We start from the raw sequence: 18598 nt of genomic DNA on the forward strand, positions 1-18598 counted from the left end.
AATAAATCAGAAATAATAACACATTCCTGGAAGGATTGAAGAGATTAATGCCACTCTTAAGAATTTGAAGGATTCAGGGCTGGTAATTTCCACCAAATCCCCTTTCGATTCTATTTGACCTATGCAGAAAAAAGATGGGTCTTGGTGGATGACAGTGGATTATTGTAAACTTAACCAGGTGGTGACTCTAATTGCAGCTGGTATTCCAAATGTGGTATCAATGATTGAGCAAATCAAAACATTCATTGGTACCTGGTATGCAGCTATTGATCTGACAAATGATTTTTCTTGATAGCTGTCAGTAAGGACCACCAGAAACAGTCTGATTTCAGCTGGCAAGACCAGCCATAAACCTCCACTGTCCAACCTCAGGGTATATCAACTCTCCAGCCCTGTGTCATGATCTTGTCTGCAGGAAACTTGACCATTTCTCCCTCCCACCAGACATCACACTGGTTCAACTACTCTAGACTTATTGGTAAGTCATCTGCATGTCAGAAGATGGGAGATAAATCCAACAACAATGCAGAGGACTTCTAACTCAGTAAAATTTCTAGGTGTCCATTGGTGTGGTGCATGTAGAGATATCCCTCTGAAGTGAAGGATAAAGTGTTGAATCTGGCCCCTTTTATGACTAAAAAGGAGGCACAGTGCCTATTTGAACTCTTTGGATTTGGGGACAACATATTCCTCATTTAGGTTGCCACTATGGCCCATTTACAGAGTGACCAGAAAATCTTCTAGTTTTGAGTGGGGTCTGGAATACGAGGTGGCTCTGGGATGGCTCTAGGCTGCTGTGAAAGCAGCTCTGCCACCTGGACCATATGATCCAGCTGATTCAATGGTGCAGAAAGTGTCAGAGGTAAAAAGAAATGACGCTTAGAGACTTTTGCAGGCTTTTATAAGAGACTCGCCACCAAAGCCCTTAGGATATTGACATAAATCCTTACCATCCTCTGCAGATAACTACTCTCCTTTTGAGAAACAGCTTTTGGCTTGCTACTGGTCCTTAGTAGAGACAGAACACTTAACCATAGGCCACCAAGTTACCATGAGACATAAGTTGCCTATCATGAGTAGGGTGTTGGCTGGCCCACCAAGCCATAAAATTGGGCAGGCACAGCAACACTTCATCATAAAATGGAAATGGTATATATGAGATAGGGCTTGGGTAGGTCCTGAGGTCACAAATAAGTTATACAAGGAAGTGGCCCAAATATCTATGGACCTCACTCCTGCCACATTACCTTCTGTGTCCCAGCCCAGGGCTATGGCTACTTGGGGAGCTTCTTACAGTCAGTTGACTGAGGAAGTGGAAACTCATGCCTATTTTACAGATGATTCTGCATGATATGCAGGTACTACCTGAAAGTGGACAGCTACAGCACTGCAGCCCCTTTCTGAAGGACAGTGGTGAAGGGAAACCCCAGTGGGTGGAATTTGAGCAGTGCACCTGGTTGTTCATTTTGTTTGGAAGGAGCATTTGCCAGAGGTGCATTTGTATACTTATTCATGGGTGTTGCTAATGGTTTGGCTGGATGGTCAGGGACTTGGAAGGAGCATGATTGGAAAATTGGCAACAATGATGTCTGGGGAAGAGGTATGTAGATAGACCTTTCTGAGTGGGCAAAAAACATGAAGTTACTTGTGTCCCATGAAGGTAGCATTGCTTCTGTTTAACTGACCAGAATTTTTTCAGCTCTTGTTTTTCTAGTTCTTATCCTGCTTATATGGAAGTTTTTTGTTTTTTTGTTTGTTTGTTTGTTTGTTTTTTTAGGAGAGTCTCCCCAAATAGGATTGACCACAATCAGATTTTCCCAGGCAAGACATGTGCAGGACCTAGGAAGAGGGTACAATCAGTATCAAGGTCCCCTGGGATGAGATTCAGCAGGTTGCCAGTCTCCTGTGAAGCCTCTTGATTCTCCGATTTTTTCATACTGCCCAGCAGGTGGCACTCATCAGCCCATAGCTCCCCACAGGCCTAAAGTGGTTTGGTGACTTTAATTCTCAGCAGACCCTGTTCCTGCCAGAGGCATTGTTGAAACAGTGTCTGAGGCAGAAGGCATGCTTAAACTGTTTCTGTTTTCCATCCCCTGGTGCCTGAATTCTCTGAATAAGAGCTGTCACTTGTGCTTTACCCTGATCCCCCTTTCTTGGGGAAGATAGGCCCTTTGGGGAATTAGCTCCTTCACCTGACTACTTTGTCTCTCAGATATTCCTTAACTCTGCCTTTGCTTGGGGCTGTGCTGACAACTTAAAAAAAAAAAAAAAGCTGCTTTCTTTATACTAAAAATTAAAAAAAAAAAAAATCCTTTTCAGAGCTGGTCCCCAGTCCCCTGGTTTGCCAATCAAGAGCTAAAGCTGGTACCTGTTTCTATGTGCCCCTTCTCTTGGAGCACAACCTTTTTCTAGTATTCTGCACCCAGCCAATTCCAAATTCCTATTTTTTTAATCTCTTTTTTTACCATCAGCCCCACCTCCTCTCTGCCACAGAGAGACTTCTGGGTTCCTTTCATGCTTTCTCCAGGTTTATCTGTGCTCAGAGCTTGTATTCAGCATCCAAGTTTGTTAATTAAATCTACAATCAGAGCTTGGATGAGCTACCTCCCCTAGCTTCTAGTAGAGACTGATTGTTTTCCCATGAGGAAGTGATTCCAGAGCCTTCTGTGCAAGTGGGGGAGGGGCACCAGCCTACACAGATTTGAGACTTAATTATAGTTCTACACTGTGATCTTGGCCCTTTCTCCTGTTTCAGACTGGTGTATGATGTGTATCTGGTCACAGAAGTCCCCAAACTGTTTGTTCCAGACAGTTCCTGGCTACTTAGTAACTGCTCTAGTGGACAAAGGAAATTCCACACCTCTCTACACCACCATCTTGCCCCACTTCCCTCTGGTTTGCTATATACACCTTATGTCATCAGAATCATCTTCAGATTTATACAAGATTCATTACAGTGATATATAGAAATGCTACTCATTAATAGAACAATTTCTTCCCCCCATTTTTTCATATTGTTTTGCATATTAAATCTATTAATGTTACAAACCCAATAATACATTTTTATAATCATTATTTTACCATCTTTAGTAATTTCCAGCTGATTGCTATGTCATTTTCAACAAAGCCTGTGGAAATACCTTGCTCTACAGATCAATCCAATCAAATTGTGGCTCCTTTAAAGGAATAGTTTCTGAGATCCATGTTTGATATTTTTCTGACCTTAGGAGGGCTCCTCCCAAGTGTCTCATTCCAAGGTTCTTCTGGAAACTAGCCGGCCTACATTTTTAGGTTCTATCTTCATTGAATTCATGAAACCCTTCCCAATTGCTTTTCACTACAATTTCTACTGTTCTTGAGAGTGTCCTCAGTCTTCTCCATGAATTTCTTTATGTTCTGTAGTAAATGAAGTCAGTTCCTTTGGAAAAAAAATATTAATAGCTACCTAGTTATGTTTTGTTTCTCATTCCAGGCAAAATGTCTGAGCTAGGGGTATAGGGCTGGGCACTTGATGGAGGGGTCAGCAGCTTGAGGTTGTCTTGGCTTCTCTCTCCTAACATGGAGAGCTTCACAAGCTGGGAAAAGGGTGATCAGGCCTCAGTATTCTCAGCATGCCATGCCAAGGAAAGTTCTGTTACTGGGGCTTGGCAGAAGAGCACATCCAGCTCTCTACTGGATTCACCCAAAACAATCAATAAGTAGCTAGGAGAAGGATGTGACATACTGAAGTCCTTGCTCCTTCTGGGAAGAAAACCCTCCACCTGGTTGCTGGGGAGAGAGAAACCCTATGTTCCTGACAGCAAAAATCTGGAATGGGGGCTCTGCCTCCTTGCACTGGCTGTAGGGAGGGTGGGAATGGTCTTGGTTAAAACACCACAGACCTTTATTACTGAATTTTCCTACTTCCTCTTGAACAGATGTTTTGTTTTTTTGTTGTTTTTGTTTCTTTTTGTCTGTTCATTTCATTTGCTATTTACCCTTAGGAGCATTTCCACAGTTTTAAAGGGTTGTTTTGTTTTGTTTTTATAATTTTTACCAATATCACTAGGGAGAGGGTCAGATGGCATATCATGCCAAAAGTCATGTTTCTTCATTTAGTTTTAAACAAAGCAAAACTGGCATTTCTTAGAGTATATCTGTGTGCATGTGAGTATAAATTTTATATTTTTTGAAAAAGGGTGACTGACATTATCTTTATAAAGAAAGTTCTATATATCTGCACATTTATTCTGTCAGGGATACTTATTATGAAAAATCTAAACTTACCTTTAAGCTATTACTTAAAATTTCAACAAAAATCATCTCATAGCATGGCAAATAATGCTTAATTCATGTCATAGTTACTTCTGTTTAGGAAAATGAAAGCTATGTTCTAATAGAAAACAAAAACCAAACAACAACAATTAAATTCATTAGTACCAAACCCTTCTCACTTTTAAAAATAAATTCATGAAAACATAGTAGGTGATAAAACTAAATAGATAAAAGATTTTAAAAAAGTACTTTGAAACACTTCAAATACATGACGTCTTTATACAAAGAGGATCCATACACTGGGAATGTGTTTTCCAACATAACTGCACCTAGAACAAAAAGAATCAATTTTAAATTTTAGCAGGTGGATTTTTCTTTAAATGCAAAATTAATGCCTATCATGAGATGTCCTTCCCAAAGCCACAATACTTGAAAACAACTAAATTAAATCAAATGCTGCTTTAGTAATATTACTTATGAGAGTCCATTGTCTTTTTATCATAAATGGGAAAAAATTCAAAATCCTTCCCATGGTCTTCAAGTCCCTCTATGATATAGACCTTATTTATTTCTCAAGTTTTACCTCCTTCCTGCCTACCTTCTCTTATAGCTCCTTACTGGCCTCTACCTTGAACACATGTCCCCAAGGCATGTGTGTGAGTCAATCTCAACTTCTTTCAGGGATCTGTTCAAATGCCACATACTCAGCAAGTCCTTCTTTGATCACATTTTCTAAAGTGGTGCCACATCCTCCATCTCCTTGTTTCATATTATTTTTAATTTTTATCTCTGCCTAATACAAACACAAAAATACATAGACATATGCAAAATCCCTTCCATTAGAATGTAAAGTGCATGAGTTCAGAAGTTTAACTCTCTTGCTCACTGATAAATCCTTAGCACTTAAAATAGTATCTGTTGCAAAGTATTCTAAAAGTATCTGTTGAATAAAATGAATGGTATGGATCATTTGAATAAAGATCAGCAAGTAGTAAGTTGTATTCATCAGCACATATACAAATGGCATACATATATGAAGTTCACCTGTGTAATTCAGAGGACATAAGTAACTTGCCCAAAATCACATAGTAAGAGATGGAGTCACTCTGCTATACTGTCTCCTAAGATCAAGACAGAGGAACACCCACTAAAACTGCTAATAAATTGACAGCAAAGAGAATATATAGGAAATTATCTTCAGTTTTAAATGAGAATTATTAACCAAAGCTTAGAGCAAGGAAAACTGCTGTCCCCATTTTACTTAAATGATATTCAGGATTAGGGAAAATGCTGTAAAGGGAAATTTAAGAAAGCTGATAATTTTAATTAAGTTTTAATCAAATTAATACAATTAACTGCTGAAGGGATTTAGCTTCATAGCATGATCACTAGTAAACCTTGTTGAATATATTTCCAGAGAATTGAGTAAATGATCATCATCCTTAGATGGCTTAGTTGAGTGACACATGCAGATATAATGATAACCAAAAAAAAAAAAAAAAAAAAATGTCTGAGAACAATTCAATGCTGTAATTTGACACAAGTCTCAGGAAACCTAATAACTAATACTTCATTTATTCATTTTATTAATAATGGTTCTCCAGAGAAACATAGCTGATTAAGAACATTTATCATTCATTATGTTTCTGTTCCCCTAGTACCTGTTAAGGTATTAAACACTGCTTTAGTTTGCTAGAGGAGCTATACCTTAAAATGGATGACTTGAAACAACAGAAATTTTGTTCTGGTGCTTTGAGGTCTGATATATGTAGAGGAGAATCCTTTCTTGTGTCTTCTAAGTTTCTGTCAGCTTATCTGCAATTCTTGGGTCTCAATCTCTGCCTCAATCATTATGACATTCTCCCCTCCATCTTTTTCTCGTCTCTCCTTCTTATAAAGATACAGATCACATTGAATTAATGGTCCAGTATGACCTCGTTTTAACTTGCATAATTCCCTCTGTTAAAATAACCTTATTTCCAAATAAGGCATTGTGAAGTGCTGGGGATCAGGACTACAGCATGCCTTTTTTGGGGGATGCAATTCAATTTGCATCATTCATGTTAAGTGATGTAAAGATTTCAAATCTTTAAATTTGGTAATTTGGTAACCAATGAAAATTTTAAATTTGATAACCAATTTTGGAAAACTGGTTCTGAGACTTGCAGACTCAGTGGATTCGTGTCACAACACTATACAGTGAACTGATATAACTCCTCGAAATACGACTATAAGCAATAAATATTTTATGGTTGCAAAGGGTCACATCACTTCCACTTAAAACATAGTCACATACCCTCACTTAGAAGCTAGAATTAAATTGATATTTTAAAGTAGCATATGACAGAAAGAAAGAGCATCCTTGTGAAGGGGAATAACATAAACTAAGCATAATATCTAATAAAACAGAATGAACGTTTAGCATAATGAGGGCACTAATTTGTGCAGACATCTTATGTCAAGGAATTTAGAAATAAGGATAAAAAAATAAAGGCTAATTATATTTTACTTGGTGTTATATACACATATATACATATATGTTTTATGTATATTTACAAAAATTGTACATGTACACATATGTATAATCATACACACATACATATCAGTATTTTATTTAAATATCAAATAAATATACTACTGCCAATCAGATATTAAAAGTTAGTAAATTTTAATTATTTCTTTTCAAAATAAATTAAAGTATTTTTAGTTTTGCTTTTTCCCTCCAATGGATGGGCTTTCACACTACTTAAGGGAAGTCCATTTATTTAAATTAGGTACCCCACCTGCACTTACTCTATGCAATGGTGTAGGTGGGGCAATGAATGCTGGTTTTTAAATAAGGCACTGATAAGAAAGGCAGTGCTCAGAAAGTCACATATCTATAGAATGCAGAAGGACATAGAAATAGGAGCTGGAGAAGGTGAGAACAAGTAAAAAGGCTATTGCCATGATTTATCTAAAAAACAGGAAGAAAAAGATCTAAAGCAATGACAGTCTATGAAGCCATTTTTGAAAGCCAGTCCACAGCCACTTCCAATCCCTGGTGCGTTACTGTTAAAAGAAGAAATTAAAACCTTCCACAAACAATAATCTGAAACTCAAATGAATGAAGGGAAGCCCTTAATTCTTCCTTGGCCTTGAAGGATATCTCTATGGTAAATAAACAATGTTCATAATAATGATCCAGAGTAAGTCAAAATATGTTTAATATTGAAAGTACTGAAATACATTGATCATTGTTTAAAATTATTTTGATGATCAACTCTTTATATATCTTCTGAAATTTGGCTAAAGAAATTCCTGACAGTAATTAATAGCTTCCTTAGTCTGAATTATAGTACAGATTGTATTTATATTAAATTCTGAAATGTCCAGATGCATATAAGTTTGGAAGTGAGATGGCACCTATTATTGTTTTTTAAATTTTCTGATTTAATTTTTATCCATCTCTGAACTTGGTAATTATGAGTATTTTAATCCTTCCATGGATTAAATTTCCATAAAACTCTCATGAATAATTCATTTTATTTGCCATATTTCCTAAACAATTTAAACATATAAGTTAATATAATGTCTGCACTGCACTTATTTGTATGATTTATAAAACTATATGTACAGGAATTTCTATTAATAATTTTGATTTGTTAAAGTCATTTGCATACAATTTTATAGTGAAAAATCTTCATTTTTACAGTGGACAGAATTTTATGCTTTTGTCTCTTGATTTTTGGAAAATGTGAGGAAATTTCCAGCAAACAAGTAATTCCTATTGAAACCTGTCATTTTGCTCAATGTTTCTGTAAGTTTAGTGCCCTAAATAAACTAATAGAAACATTACTTTGATCTATAGGGTTTAAGTTCATTAGGACTATAGTCAAATATTCTAATTTACTTATATTCTTTATTTGAGCAAACAGAAAACAACTCAAGAAATTCTTGATTTGTCTTTAACATACTATAACTTTTATTATATGCAGATTACAACTTATTTTCTTTCAAACTAATATTTAAATATTTGGCCTTGTTTTTCTCAAAATATTTCCATGCTTATTTTCCACATCATATATTCACTTATCCAAATACAAAATTAAGACAGATTAATATATATGTAAACTCACCCTTAATTTAGTTGAATAATTTTACCTTTAAAATCCATTCATTTTGCCCCATAGTCAACACTAATCCTATTTTGAAATTACTGATCTCTTCTCCCAACTGAGGCAGAAAATGAGAGGTCAAGTATTTGAAATAAAAAAAAATGAGTGCTGATATTTCACATTACTTATTTTACTTCAGTAGCAGTATTAAAACAGTTATGAACTAGTCATCAATACTATCAATAACCTGAGAGATATTTACTATCATTATTCATTAAATAATGGGAAATGGAAAAAATTAATGCTAAGTGTTTATACAATGGAACATAACTTGAGAGCTGAAGAAAGTTTTCATAGGTCAATAAGCAAGATAATAGTGGAATTAAGATTCAAATTTAGGCAGGCAGTTAGAATCCAGAGCAAGCACTATTGACAATTATTCAGCTGTTGACCTCTGGCCAGTTAGGGGCAGAAAAATTAGAGCCAATGTTACTATCCTGAAGAGCATATATAAATGTGTGCTAATTGCAAAATATGTTCAACAACTAAAGTGAAATGGATTCGTAGAGAATTAATAGTCTTAGACTTCCTAAATTGAATATGAACTCAAAAGTTACAGGTTTGTCTTCTTTAAAAAAACAAAATTTAGGAAACTTACATTTTGTAATGCTAAAAGATATTAGCAACAGAAGAGAATAAATAGATGACCCCGCCCCCAGAAAACAATAATTATATGGTCTGATTTATAAATAAAATATTCTCTTTTCCATGTAAAAATCTAGAGCAGACATTCTTTGCTTGGGTGGTGGAAGTTCACATTGCCTTTGAAACACCTGAAAACATATAAAAATATTATGTATTTGTGAGTTACATTAGTATGGGTGTGACGGAATAGATATCTTCAACATATTCAGTATAATTGATAGAAAAAGGAACTATATACCACAAGGTATCTTAAAAGTGTACACTAGTACTTAGTCCCCTAAAGTAGCTTTATTTACAAGTGAAGCTTAGAATAACTAGAGCAGGAAACAGGCTTCAAGAAGTATACATATCTTTAAAGTATTGCATATTTTTTGCATGTGTGTGTATTTTCCAGAATGGAGGTCCATACTTTCCATTAGAATCTCTCAAATGTATGTTATCAAGAATGAAAAATAACTTTATTTCAAATTTGTTCTTAATTTATAGTTTATATAATTAAGCAATTTCAGGTAGGCAGATATTTTTTTTCTAACATTTTTAGGAAAATGTTTCACTAGTTTATAGCTTTCATTGTTATCATTAGGAAATCAATCCTCAGGCTCATTTTCATTTCTTGGTGGGTAATCACTCTTTTCTTTTCAGATGTATTTAAGATTTACAATTTGCCTAAGTCTTTTCAGATTTCCTGTGGCATCCTTTTCAATTTTTCCTGCTAGGAATTCATTATGCTTCTGGAGTCTACAGGTCCATATCTTTCACCAATTCGGAAAAAGAAATCTTAAACATTACATTTCTAAAACTTCTCCTTCATTCTCTCTATTCTCTTCTTCTGAATGTGTGATAGAGTTCACCATAGATCAAATCTGTTAACTTATCTTTTACTTTCTTTTCCAATATGTTTATTTCTCTGCATTGATTTTAGGAAATATTTTCTGCTCTGTCTTCCAGTTCATCAATGTGGTCTTCATGATTCATTTGTGTCTAACAAGCTACTTAACATCCCCATTGTTTTATTTCAATGATAATGTTTTCAACTTCCAGAAATACTAATATTATATACTGTGCCTGATAATTGCAATATCTGAATGTTTGTTACTCAGTTTCTGTTTTATTTGTGGGGGGAAGGAGATGCTGTCTGTTTCAGCTGACTCTTGCTTCTGGCAGCCTAGTGTTGAGTAACAACTTTCCTTGAGTAATTTCAGGCTTAACATTGCCCCAACTTCTGAGCAACAATTGCTGGCAACCTAGGTTAAAGGATGATTGAATGGTGAATAGGACTTCAGACATTGATTCTGAAAATAAGATAGAAAAGCATTAATATGAATGCATATTACAAATGGAATAGGTATTATAAAAGAAACCTACATTAAAGGGTGATTGAATGGAAAACAGGTATGTTGAAAATTAGAGGTTGTTTGTTGCTCTGGAGGGATTTATAGGTATCACACATGGAGCCATTTGCTGATATTCCAAATGGTAACAAAAATTAGGGATTTCCTCTCTCCCAGAAAGAATTTATTTACATCCTGAAAAAGGTCTCTCTGTTTCTGTCTCTATCTCTTTACAAAGGGAGGGAAAAATATGTGCCAGCTGTCCTATATAAGCATCACATTTCATAACTTGAAGTTCTCCCACTTCTGTGATACAAACCTGCTGCTCATACAAGTGATATCAGATGCTTATCATATCACCTCATGGGGAATTAGGGAGTTGGAACTGGTCAAAGATTAATCTGTGAGTAATACTGATCTGTTGTCTGATTCTGAAACCTCATGTTTCTTTTCAGCATAAGTAAATATAGAGACATAACATTTCTTAACTTCTTCAAGTACATGTCATTAGAGCTTGCTTCAGTGTCTTCGGCCATCAACTGTATTTTTTCTTACCTCAATTCTAATTATATATATTTATCAGCCCACATAAAAACAAAAACAAGCAAAAATTTCCCACTTTGATTCACCATCTCCCAATTGTTCTCCATTGTCTTCAAAGTCAAACTTCTTGAAAAAGTAATCTCCATTCCCTACCACTACTTTCTTTTATAAAAAATTATTTTTTATTTACATTTTCCACCCTGAAATACAGCATGTATGTAGAGCAGTGACAGCTTTCAGAGTGTGATTTGTTAGGTGGTTGGAGAGCAAATTACAGAGAGAGGGAGAGAAGATCAGAACAGATTCCTACCGACAGACGTCAGAAGAAATGTGGCCCTTCAGACATCTTGATTTCCATCTTCTAGCCTCCAGAACTATGAGATAATAAATTCTGTCATTTTAAATAATGCAGTTTGTAGTACTTTATTAAGTCATTCCTAAGAAACCAAGACACTAGGCTAATAATGAGTGGAAATTTTATGAGCCCTGGGTAAAAGGTGATTCTTACAAAGAGAAAATGTTTTTACTTCAACTAGGTGCACTGGAGAAGGCACTGACTTCTCGATTTGGACCCTTTCTAGACCACAGAGCAGAGTGGTCTGCACTACCACAGGTAGTAGAAGTGTTTTGTTTTTGTGTTTGTCCATTTTCCTTTGTGAAATCCTGGCCATAGTTGTGCCTACAGTAGATATTATTTTTTTCAGTCTATTTCCATTAAACAGTTGTACTCTTTGTACCCTGGTTTTATGTATATTGTGCCTGCATCATGACACTATTTATTTAAATTAGTCTCAAATATATTAGAATAGTTAATATTCATTTACTTATGCTTGTTTTTAAATATCTATAATTCCCTATATAATAGTCACAGAGAGTGTTGTGGGTTGCAGTTTCACAGTTTCAGTTATTTCCTTATTGTGAAGTGTATCATATGTACAGAAAGGTGAAAACTTTCAAGGCAGGATTTAGCAAGTAGTTGTATAGGTCATTTCAAGGGATTCTGTGGGTTACAGTTTCACAGTTTCAGTTATTTCTTTCTAGCTATTCCAGTACCCTAGTATCTTAAAGAGTATTAATGTGAAGTTTCAGTATTCATAATCCTTTGTTGAATCCTGTCTGGTCTGTTGCTACCCCTTCCTCTCATTTGATCAGTTTCTCAATATTCAGGGATGTCTAGGCAGTGACCACCCTGACTTGTTCATGTTGGGGGGGGTATGTCAACATTGTGGGAAGAGGGGGATGCATCTGGTTGGTGTTCTTGAGGAGGCTGTTGCCTCTGGGTTTTGGTACTCATCTGGTATGGGAACATCTGGGGGATTTGTGTTTCTGGGGCATGAACTTGGTGAGTGAAACTTTTGTGGAATCTCATGTAAGGACCTGGGTGTTCCAGGACTGCTGTTGGTTGGGGCTTGTCATGCTATGGCCATTTGGGATATCTAGCTGGAGCTACCACTATTTTCATATTTTAATTCATTCTATTCAGAAAACTGTCAGTCACCAGTCAAAAGTCTTTACCATGAGACATTACTTTTTGCAGGAAAATGTTTTTTTGTAGACTAGTACTGTGAATGAATAGAGGTTGACCTTGTTTTAAAGCTATAACTTCACAAAATTAGAAGTTTTCAATTTTTTGTTATCCACGTCTCCATACCTGCACATCTGATACTGACTCTAGGTTTGCAGGGTTTTGCTATGAAAACTTATTAATCTATAAAAGAATTTATTTTTGTAAAAATTTGATCTATTCATTAATCACGTTATGTATTTTTCTGTATAATTTCAACCTATTTATTAACTTTAATACTCATTGATTAAGTATTTACAATAAAATCACTGACATACTGCTAAATCCAATGGATTCTTGCAAGACCTTGTTTTAATAAACCTCTCTGCTTTCTTGTGCACTAGAATACATTCATTTCGTCTTGAAATCCACTACTGCTTTAGGTACTATAATGTTATGCTTTTTCCAACCAATTTTGTTTTAATCTCCTTTTTGAACACTTCTTTCTGTCCTGTCACAGAGATCACACTTGCCTAAAAACCTACAAATATTCTCCCCTAACCCTCTCATTATGAGACATTGCTAAGACTGTCTAATGAATATGTTTAATTAATTCAGTTTAGCTTGATCCACAAGATTTCTGATGGTTTGGGGGAATTCATTAGTCAACAGTGACTATTTTTTCCAGATACCTTTTTATAACTACCATTTAAAAGCATTTGAAATTTTTTATGCAGAATACATAAAGAACTTTTACAACAAAATGATAAGACACATACAAAAACAATTAAAAATATGCAAAAATTTTTTTAATACTTTATAAAAGAAGACATATGAATGCCCAATAATCACATAAAATGGTGGTCAACATCATTATTCATCAGAGAAATATAAATAAAAATCACAATGAGATAATATTTTATATACTCTTTAGAATGGTAATATTAGAAAGACCGAAAGAGTGAAATATTGTCACAGCTCATATATTGCTGATAGTTAAATGTACCTTTATCATCTGCCCAAGTAATTCATAAGTATCCACCAAGAAAAATTAAAACATATGTCCATGCAGATTTATACATTCATAACAGTTTTATACAGGCAAAACCTGAAAATAAACCTGAGTCATCAACATGTAAATGGATAAACAAATTATTATTTTCAAAGCTCATCAAAATATATACTTAAGCTGGGAGCACTTTATTGTATGTAATTGTTTCCTCAATAATGTTAATTTAAAAAATAAAAAGAAATAGGGAGAGTTTAAAAATTTTTCAGGTAAACAAACACTGAGAAAGTTTGTGAACAAGAGAACTGCTTTTCAAGAAATACCAAGGGGGTGCTACAGGCTCACAGGAAAAGACAAGAGAAGAGGTTGGGAGAAGAGTGTAGAAATGAAGACTATCAGGAAGGGTAAAATGAAAGAGAGAAAAAATAAAATATGATATATAAAATCCAAAAGACAAAATGGTAGAAGAAGGTACTGACTGTGCAGTAATAACATTAAATGTTAATGGATTAAACTCCCCAATCAAAAGACACAGACTAGCAGAATGGATTAAAAAACAGGACACATCTAAATGCTGCCTACAAAAGACTCATTTTAAGCACAAGGACAAAAATAGGTTGAAAGTGAAAGGTTGGAAAAAGATATTTCATGCAAACAACAACCAGAAAGGAGTGAGAGTGGCTATAGTAATATCAGACAAATTAGACTTCAACTTTAAAGTGATTAAAAGAGACAAAGAAGGACACTATATATTAATAAAAGGTACAATTCATCAAGAAGACATAACAACCACAAATGTTTATTCACTGAGCCAGAGTGACCTAAAGTACATGAGTTACACACTGACAACACCAAAGGGAGAAGTAGATACTGCTACAATAATAGTTGGAGACCTCAACACAGCACTATCTTCAATGGATAGAACATCTAGACAGAGGATCAATAAAGAAACAGAGATGTTGAATAGTATGACAAATAACTAGACTTGATGACATTTATAGAACACTACACCCCATGACAGAAGGATACACATTTTTCTCAAGTGCACATGGAACATTCTCCAGGATAGACAATATGTTTGTTCTCAAAGCAAGTCTCAATAAATTTCAAAATGTTGATATTATGCGGAACACTTTCTGAGATCACAATGGAATGAAGAAGGAAATCAATAATAGGCAGAAGACCAGAAAATTCACACATTTATGGAGGCTGAGCAACACACACATAAACAACCAGTGGGTCAAGGAAGAAATTACAAGAGAAATTACTAAATATCTCAAAGAAAATGACAATGAAAATACAACATACTAAAACTTGTGGATGCAGCAAAGGTGGTACTGAAAGGAGAATTTATTGCCTTAAATAACTATATTAAAAAAAGAAAGAGCAAAAATCAAGGAATTAACTACTTACATGGAGGAACTAGAGAAAGAACAGCAAACTAATCCCAAAGCAAGCAGGAGGAAATAAATAACAAAGATTAGAGCAGAAATAAATGAAAATGAGAATATGAATACAATAGAGAGAATGAACAAAACCAGAAGTTGGTTCTTTGAGAAAATCAACAAAATCAATGGACTGTTGCTAGGTAACCAGAAAAAGAGAGGGGGGGGATTCAAATAAATAATATCAGAAATGGGCAAGGGGACATAACCACTGATGTTGTAGAAATAAAGGAGATAATGAGAGAATACTATGAGAAATTGTATGCTAAGAAACCAGACAACTTAGACAAAATTGGCAGTATCCTAGAAAAGCATGAACAACACTGAACTGAGAAGAAATATATGATCTCAACAAACCAATCACAAGTAAAGAGATTCAGTCATCAAAAAGCTCCCAAATAAAGAAAAGTGCAGGACCAGATGGCTTCAAATGTGAATCCTACCAACCATTCAAGAAAGAATTAGTACCAATCCTGCTCAAAATCTTCAAAAAAATTGAAGAGGAGGGAAAGCTACATAACTCGTGCTATGAAGCCAATATCACCCTAATAGCAAAGCCAGACAAAGATACTACAAGAAAAGAAAATTATAGACCAAACTGCTTAATGAGTATAGATGCAAAACTCCTCAACAAAATAATTGCAATTTGAATCCAGTAGCACATTAAAAGAAGTATACACCATGACCAAGTGGGAATTATTCCAGTTATGCAAGCCTGGTTCAACACGAGAAAACAATTAATATAACACATCACATCAATTAATCAAAGTGGAAAAACCACATGATCATCTTGATTGATGCAGAAAAGGCATTTGACAAAATTCAACATCCTTTCTTGATGAAAACACTCAAAAGAATAGAACTAGAAGGGACCTTCATCACTATGATAAAGGCAATATATGAAAAACCCACAGCTAACATCATACTCAATGGGGAAAGACTGAAAGCTTTCCCTAAGATCAGGAACAAGACAAGTATGCCCACTGTCCCATTTTTATTCAACATTGTGTTGGAAGTGCTAGCTAGAGAAATTAGGCATTAAAAAGGGGGGGGGGTGTCTCCAAATTGAAGAAGAAGAAGAAATAAAATTTTCAGTTTGCAGATGACATGATGCTATATGCACAAAATCCAGAAAAAACTACAGCAAAGCCACTAAACTAACAAATGAATACAGCAAAGTGGCAGGGTAAAGATCAATATGAAAATATCAGTAGTGTTTCTGTACATTAGGAAGGAGCAATCTGAGGAGGAAATCAAGCAAAAAAAATTACAATAGCAACTAAAAAATCAAATACTTACAAATAAATTTAACCAATGCCACAAAAGTTCTTTACACAGAAAACTACAAGAAATTGCTAAAAGAAATCACAGAGGACCTAAATAAATGGAAGGACATACTGTGTTCATGGAACGGAAGACTAAATATAGTTAAGATGTCAATTTTAGTGAAATTTATTTATTGATTGGTTTCAATACCATTTAAAATCCCAACAATTTACTTTGCAGAAATAGAAGAATCAATAACCAAATTTATTTGGAAGGGCAGGATGCCCAAAATAGCCAAAAATATCCTAAGAAAGAGGAATGAAGTGGGAGGTCTTACACTACCCAACTTTGAAGCATTTTCTGAAGCTATAGTAGTCAAAACAGCATGGTATTGGCATAAAGATAGATATAATAAGCAAACAAATCTAATTGTATGTTCAGAAATAGACCCTTTCATCTACAGACAATTGATATTTGATAAGGTGGTCAAGCCAATACAACTGGGATAAAGGAACCTCTTCAAAAAATGCAGTTTTGAGAATGGATAGCCATATCCAAACCACACAAAAATTAACTTGAAATGGATCAAAGTTCTGGACATTAGTGCTAAGACCATAAAACATTTAGAGGAAAATGTAGGGAAATATCTTAAAGATCTTGTGATAAGAAGTGGTTTCCTAGACCCTATACCCTAAGAACAAGCAGGGAAAGAAGAAATAGATAAATGGGATCTCTTCAAAATTAAACACTTTTGTACATCAAAGGACTTTGCCAGCAAAGTAAAAAGTCAGCCTATGCAATGGGAGACAATATTTGGAAACCACATATCAGATAAGGGTTTAATATCTAGAATATATAAAGAGATCCTACAAATCAACAAGAAGACAAGCAACCCAAATAAATGGGCAAAAGACATGGGCAGACACTTTTCTGAAGAGGAAACACAAATGGCTCAAAAACATATGAAAAGTTGCTCAACTTCACTGACTATTAAGGAAATGCAAATTAAAACCACAATGAGATATCATCTCATACCTAGTAGAATGGCCATTATAAAAACAAAGCAAAACAAAACAAAACAAAAAAAAACAAAGATAAAAGTGCTGGAGAGGATGTGGAGAAAGAGGCACACTTATTGACCATTGATGGGAATGCAGAATAGTGCAACCACTCTGGCAGGCAGTGTGGCAGTTCCTCAGGAACCTATGCATAGAATTGCCTTTTAATCCAGGAATCCCATTACTAGGTATGTATTCAAAGGAACTGAAGACATGGACATGAATCGACATTTGCACACCAATGTTTATAGTAGCATTATTCATGAATAGCAAGAGATTGAAACAGCCCAAATGTCCATCAATGGATGAGTGTATGAACAAATGGTGGTATATGCATATGATGGAATATTATGCAGCTATAAGACACAATAAACTCACAAAGCATATAACAATGTGGATGAAACTTGAGGATGTTATGTTGAGTGAAATTAGTCAGAAACAAAATGAAAAATACTGTATGGGCTCATTAATATGAAGTTAACATTAATGGGCAAACTTTGAGAATGAAAGTTGAGAAGACAGGTTATCAGGAGATAGAAAGAGGGTAGAGATTGGAATTCGATGCTGAAGGAGTATAGAATGTTCAACAGGATAACTTGTATAGATCCAGAGTTAGACAGCATGATACTATGAGATGGTAGCACAATATTGTAAGTACAGTGAACAAACCTGAGTGCATGTATGGTTGAAAAAGTTAGGCTAGGGCATGTAGGACACCAGAAAGCAAGATAGTAGATAAAGACTGGGGCTATATAACTTAGCAAAACCTAGAATGGTCAATGATGATGATTAAATGTGCAAATGTAAGAATGTTTTTACATGAGGGAGAACAAATGAATGTCAAATTTGCAAGGTGTTGAGAATGGGATGGTTTGGGGAGACAAAACACAGTCAATGCAAACTAAAGTATATAGTTAACAGTAACATTGTAATATGACTCCACTAATTGTAACAAAGGCAATATAGCAAAGCTAAATGTTTATCAAAAGGGTATATAAAGGATTCTTGGTGGTGGTGGTGGTGTCTGAACTTTTTAATGTAATTTATTTTTATTTTCTTCTTTTATTTTTGTATTCATCATTTTTTCTTTTGTCTTTTTCCTCCTCTTCCTTTTTTTTTTTTTTTTGCAAAAGAAATGGAAATATCCACATATAGATTGTGTTGGTGAATGCATAACTATGTAATTATACCAGGAACCACTGATTGTTTACTTATTATAGAATGTTTAAAAAATACAGAGTGATGCAAGTGTTGGAGAAAATGTGGAGAGATGGATATATCTAATCACTGATGATGAGGAAGTAGAATGATTGAGGGCAGTGTGGTGGTTCCACAGGAAGCTAAGTATGGGGTTGCCATATGGTCCTGCCACCCCATTATTGGGTA

The sequence above is a fragment of the Choloepus didactylus genome, chromosome 1 (assembly GCF_015220235.1).
Source record: "Choloepus didactylus isolate mChoDid1 chromosome 1, mChoDid1.pri, whole genome shotgun sequence".
In the NCBI taxonomy this organism is placed as follows: Eukaryota; Metazoa; Chordata; class Mammalia; order Pilosa; family Megalonychidae; genus Choloepus; species Choloepus didactylus.